The sequence below is a fragment of the Castor canadensis genome, chromosome 6, assembly GCF_047511655.1.
Source record: "Castor canadensis chromosome 6, mCasCan1.hap1v2, whole genome shotgun sequence".
NCBI lineage: Eukaryota > Metazoa > Chordata > Mammalia > Rodentia > Castoridae > Castor > Castor canadensis.
The window spans coordinates 91,120,587-91,127,470 of NC_133391.1; the positions used below are offsets into that span (position 1 = coordinate 91,120,587).

Here is a 6,884-nt window from a genome sequence, read left to right on the forward strand (position 1 = left end):
ATTTTTTTCTCTTCCTTCCCACAAGTTGTAGCCAACAAAGTACCACATGGCTCTGGCTTAGGACCTGCCCTTCCTTTATGCAGTGGGAAATACTGAATAAGGGAATACAGATTGGAGAAGACTGTTTATCTGGAAGAAAAAAAAAAAAAAGCCTTAAAAATGGACTGTGCTCATGGAGATAGACGATAACCCAGAAGTTTGGGACTGTCTTCTTAGCTAGTAATTAAAACTCAATTGCCTCAACTGTTTTTTATGCATAGGCTTCTGGCCTTATCCGGGATTGCAGGATTTGGGGACTGGAAATTCAAGCAATGTGTCTCTTTCACTGCAGACACAAATAATCCAGGACATGCTCACTGTTTTACTTTTGGCACCCCAAGCTCCCTCTTTTTGTGGCTGGTAGCCACTTTGGTGATCAATATTCTCAATCTTGCTTATTCAAAGGTCATTAACACCAACTCATAGTAAGAATCTGTTAACTCATGGGCTCGGACTTAAAACTGAGAAGGCTATTTCCTACTCAGTGTTTTTTTTTTTTTTTTTCTTCTTTTCTTTTTTAACTTCAGTACATCATGGCTTTAAACCCTGGATTATTCTGAAATATACTGTTATACACAAATGAAGACACTTTGGAAGTTCAGGCCTCTGGAAGGAATTTAGACGCTTCATCCCACTTCACCAAGGCCCCCTGGCCGTGGAGAAGGCTCCCTCATAAGCGGGTGGAATGCCCAGCAGCCGTTACCCCACAGGAAGTGAATGACTTTGTTGCTCAGTGCCAAGGGCAACAGCATATGTAGGTCAGCTAAGTGCTGTGTGAAATGTGGGTGACAAAGGAGGAGGGACCTCCTGCCTTCGTCAGGCACTCCATGCTGGCTGCAAATAATGTCACTGAGTAAAAATCTTACCATTTACAAGTGACTTTATAATGAAAAACACCTTATAGCAAGCTGGAAACAAATACTGTACCTTCTTCCCTGGGGTTATTTGGTACCAACCCACAGAGGTATATTCATTTAATAAAAATCACTTACATCTCTGAAAACATTGTGGACTTATTCACTGAGTTCGTCAGAAAATTCCTGGTCTGTAAGAACATCTAGGCAGTATTGGAATTCCTTGTGCTTTCTGTAAAACATTTTAAAAGTAATATGCAGAATTAGTTCTTAAAATAAGAATGACTCCATTTAGAATATTGAATAAAATGTTGCAATCTGTCTAGAATCAAATTTTCTGGCAGTGTATGAGAGCAGCCTGGCCACAGCATCTGTGACCCCTTTATTGCCAAAGGTTGATTCAGACAATTTCTTGGTTTGAGTAACTTTTCCTAAATTTACCTAGTTTAGACTTACTTCAAGGTTTGTATATCATGATGATCAGGGGAAATGAAATTAATTTTGTCTTTGGAGGCAGATTTTGTGTGACATAACATAATCCCAAATATGGAAAATTTCTTTGTTGATTTTTTTTTATATTAAACATATCTATTCTCTCTATTGCCTGGGCAAGACAGGGTGATATTGGCTTCTCATTAGCTCCATATCTACTTAGAGAAGCTAGTCAGTTGATTCCATGCAATTGTTAGCTTCCAGGCAGGGCTCCCTGCCAGCCACAACAGAGCCCTATTTATCCTTGACCCAGCAGGTCTATGGTGCTCCACCCCACAGTGGGCACTCTGTTGCTGCCAATGAACTGAGAGCAAATGTGTGGACTGGGAGAACTGAGTTGGCTCTTAGGGAGTCTGGACTTGGCAGAAAAGGGATAGTTTGGGAAAATAACCACATTGAGAGGACTTTCAAGTGAGTCTTACAACAGTTTCATTGATTGAGTCATTCAGCCATCAATTAATTCACTAAACACATATTTTCACATACTTCTTATCTGTTAGCCCATTGTAAGGTATGTGTGAAAACCCATCCTCTTGTAGTTTCATTCCAAATTGAGAACCTAGCTTTTCTATAACACTGTTTGTCCAGGATTAAAATTTATAACCCATCTCCAAAATACTTGTGGGTCTTAATGCAGAATTAAGCTTGAAAGATTAGTATGCTAGCTATTCTGCTACTCTCCTTTGATTTTCTTTTTCTACCTACCTATGAATAGCCAAGAATCTCAAGTCCACATTTGTATTACTTGTGATAAACTGGAGATGATTTCAGTGAGTAGGGGAAGGGTCTCTAAAAGTTATAAGGATGACATGTAAGAAAGAAAAGTTAAGTTACTGAGTCAGTATTTAACACTATTAGAAAGACTTGAAAATCATGAGGGGAGGTTACAGCTCTCAGCTTTTTTTCTTGATAAGGAGGGAATCCATCTTGGGTACAAGTGAAGTAATTGCTCCAGAAGATTAGAGCATTGCTGTGTGTACTGTAGCATTCAAACATATGATACACTTCAATAAGCTGCAATTGTGAAGAAAATTATAACAGGGAACCAAGCACTTGGCACCTGGAATTTGAGGATCACATTGGTTTGAAGGATGGATTAATCCAGAAAGGAAGAATGGTTTCCTAGTTGGCTGCAACACTCTCCAACTGCTTGAATCTGCTTTTAGCCTACTCTACCTGCTTCTAGCTAAATCAATTCTGTTTTCATTGTCTACGTGAAACAAGGCAATTCATGATGTGTGTTTAAGTGTAGCTGTGATGTACTAACAACATCTTTCAATTAGCTATCTGTTTATCTGCAAATGTTTTCAGGGCCATAGAAATTTTAAGTCAATAGGAAGTGTCTGGGTTTATGTAATACACAAAGAGATGCAAGGTTCGGTCGGACTTCAGCAACACACTTATCATAACTGCTGTTGTTTTCCAGCCTCATCTATAAATAGACTTAAATGAATGAGAAAGGATCAGCTCATATGCCACCAGGAGCTTGACATTTGTGTGAAACTGTCCTAAAATAAGAGTGGGAAATAGTTGAGACTGTGGTAGACCCATAGCAGCACATCTCACACTATCTGATAAGTATTAATTTTAAAAAATTGCAATTGGTTGTGCACTGGTACTTTTGTAAAATATAGTAAAAATGAATTGCTAAAGAAGTGAAATTAGAAATACAAAGACATAAGAAATATGGGACTTATTTTATTGATGATGTGGATTCCACAGATATGTGACTACTTTATTAAATTGCTATAAAAGTTTCTAAAAGCTTATGCTCAATTTTGTAATTATCTTCTTGTGGACCAATAACAGTTAATGGACTGATCCTAGTATGTGAATAAACCTTAGAAAAGGCATAGGATATTAAAATCCAGAAATTCAATGTGCAGATGAGATAAAGTCTACCTTAGGCAAAATCTGACCTTCAGCCTCAATTTGTGACCTCTAGATTAGATAATGATGGGGAATTTCAGTTGCTTATATTTCATTATTTTATCAGTTTTCCCTGCAGTATATAAACACAGTCTAGTCTTTGAATGTTTAATTTCTCTTATGGACCTGGATTCAACCTCTTATGCCACTTCAGACTAATTCTTGTATTTTTAACAATTTATTTAACTTCTCATGTAAGTTTTTACATCTCATAAAATTCCTGAATGTACAGTGACATAAATTTCTAACTTACTGGCATTTCCTTATTAGGCACTCACACGTATAAAGCATTTCTATAGGAAATCTCCATGAATGGAAACTTTGCTTTTGAAGGTTTTAGGTCATTGTTTTCAACATAATCTAGCAGCATCCTCAGGGGTTGTTATGTATGACTGGTTGTCAGTTATCTTTCCAGAAATTGTTCTCAGACTTCTTTTATGTCACATAGAGATTTAGATTATTTCCTTACAAGTAGCAATGAACCATTGGAAAATTTTAAACAGGATCATGAGAGAATCACATTAAAATTTTAGAGAAATATAATTTCTAGAAGACACTTGGAACATACTTGGGGTATAAGACGAGACCAGATAAGGTGAAAAAAACTCATTACTGTACCTTGACTATATGTATATATTGCTAAAATAACTGAAAAGGATGTAAAAACCTTTTACATCCATTTACCAAACCTGCAACCATTTAGTAATAGTGTACTTAATTCATATATTTAGCTTAGGTTGTCAAGCTAGAAAATTTACTTGTGCCACAGTACTTTTAGTTTTTAAGACATGAAGACATTTATATGAGAAATTCAATAATTTAAATTTTTTGCATATTTTTATTTTTACTTGACACATAGTAATTATATGTATTTGAGGGTAAAGTGTAAAATTTCAATATATGTATACAGGGTGTGATGATCACATAAGGTAATTGGTGTATCTTTCACCTTGAACTTTTATTATTATTTGTGTAGGGAACATTCAAAATCCTCTCTAGTAGCTATTCAAATAGCGATATATATATATATATATATATATATATATATATATATATATATATATATATAACACATTTTCTTTCTCCATCCATTGATTGACATTTAGGTTCGCTCCATATCTTGGTTATTGCAAATAGTACAGCAATAAACATGAGAGTGCAGATGTCTCTTTAACATACTGACTTCAATTCCTTTAACTATATACCCAGCAGTAGGATTGATGGATCATGTAATATTTCTATTTCTAGTTTCTTTCTTTCTTTTTTTTAGGAAACTCCATACTGTTTTACATAATAACTCTACTAATTTATATGCTTGCCAACAGAGGTTGAGAGTTTCCCTTTGTTCCTGTACTTGTCAGTACTTGTTATTTTCGTCTTTTTGATATAGACATTCTAACTGAGTGAGACGATATCTCATTGTGGTCTTGATTTTCATTTCCCTGATGATTAGGGATGTCTAGTCTTTCTTGCATACACTCGTTGGTTATTTGTATATCCTCTTTTGAAAAATGATTGTTTAGGTTATTTGTCAGATTATTTTTTTTTTTGCAGTTGTGTTGAGTTCCTTATATGTTCTTGATATTAATCTCTTGTTGGATGAATGGATTGCAAATATTTTCTCCCTTTCTGTAGGTTGTCTCTTCATTGTGTTTATTAATTTCTTTCCTGCAAGGAGTTTTTTAGTTTGATATGATTGATTCATTAATGTTTGCTTTTGTTGCCTGTGTATTTGGGGACATATGAAAGTAATATTTGCCCATGTCAATGTCCTGAGTCAGTTCTTGTGTTTTCTTCTAGTAGTTTCATGGTTTGGGGCACGCATTTAAGTCTTTGTTCTATTTTAAGTTGATTTTTAAAAAGTATAATTTCCATTTTATTTTGTTTTTTCCAGAAGACAGTTTTTCCTCAGTCCTTAAAGATGCAGCTCCTTCCATGGGCTTTGGTGGAGGCAAGCAGGTCTAAATCAGGGCGGGTTTGTTCCATCCTGGGCCTCAGGAGGTCAGTTCTTGACCACCTTCCTGTAAAAGGCACAACTCACATAGTAATGCAGTTTCACAAAGAGTTTGAGAAGCATGGAAGACATTTGATTTGGAAATGTTCCTGATGACTGTGGCCTGCACTATGTTTTAAATGATGAACTGCTTAATGACCTTGTCCTGGGCACGCAGTGGGCACAATTTGTCTGGTGAATAGGCAGCATGTGGCCACAGCCCTTTTTGGCACAACTGTTGTTCCTTTCTCTCTCTCTCTCTCTTTTATTTTTGGCATCTTGGAAGCATGGATCACACCTTAAGTTGACTTTTGTATGTGCTGAGAGATAGTGGTCTGTTTATTTTCTTTTTTCTGTATATAGATACAAGACACAAGTTTTCTGTGAAACTTGTTATTTGTCCAGTTCAGGTTTTCTATGTTCTAATGGTTAAGTTATGGTAAATTATAAGTCCAGAAGTTTATCCAGTTTTGTAAGTTTTCCAATATGATGCTAAGTAATTGTTGTTAATAGTCTCTAACAGTCCTTTGAAGTTCTATGGTATCAGTTGTAATGTCTCATTTTTCATCTCTGATGTTCTTTATTTGGGTCTTCTCTTGCGTCTTTGTTAGTCTAAGGATTTGTCAGTTTTGTTTATCTTTTCAAAAAATCCAACCCTTCATTTCATTGAACTTTTAAAATTTTTTTTTGCCTCAATTTTGTTCATTTCTGCTCTAATCCTTTTTTCTTTCCTTATACTAATTAGGTTTGGTTTATTCTTCCTTTTCTAATCCTTTGAGTTCCATCATTTACTTGATGTTTACTTGAAATAGTTCTAGTTTTTGGATGGAAGCACTTATAAGTACAAATCCTTTGGTATATTCTGTAGGTTTTTGGTATTTTGCATTTTCATTCATTTCTTAGTTTCTCTCTTAATTTTTTCACTAAACTATTATTTGTTCACAAGAGAATGTTGTTTAATTTCCATACACTTGTAAAATTTCAAGATGTCCTCTTGTTGATTTCTAGTTTTTTTTCCATTGTGGTCAGAGAAGATATGCTATTATTCTGATTTTTAAAAAAATTGTTGAGATATGTTTTGACTTAACATATTATTTATATTGGAGAATGGTCCATGTGCTGATTAGAAAAATATGTATTTTATATATGTTGAATGAAATGTTTTGTCACTGTTTCTTAGGTCCACTGGGTGTGTGGTATAGTTTAATGTTTCTTTGTTGATATTTTTTCTTCTCGATTAGCTATCCATTGATGAAAGTGGTATATTGAAATACCCAACTATCATTGTATTAGTGTCTCTCTCTCTCTCTCCTTTTATATATAATAATGTTTGCTTTATATAATTGAGTGCTCCAGCATGGGTAAATATTTATTTACAGTATTATTTCCTCTTTTTATTTATATATGTATGTGAAGTACTGGGGTTTGAATTCAGGGCATCACACTTGCTAGGCAAGTGCTCTATCACTTGAGCCACACTACAGCCCTTTTTGTTTTAGCTGTTTTTCAGATAGAATATAGTGTTTTTATCCAGGGCCAGCCTTGGACCTCAATCACTCTACCTATAGCTGGGATTA

The 6,884-nt window shown here is 35.0% G+C and overlaps 1 pseudogene; it reads right to left on the bottom strand.

Moving 5' to 3' along the window:
- Positions 1-270: 270 nt before the first annotated feature.
- On the bottom strand, positions 271-6,397 carry LOC141424300 (small ribosomal subunit protein eS26-like; annotated as a pseudogene).
- Positions 6,398-6,884: the final 487 nt, after the last annotated feature.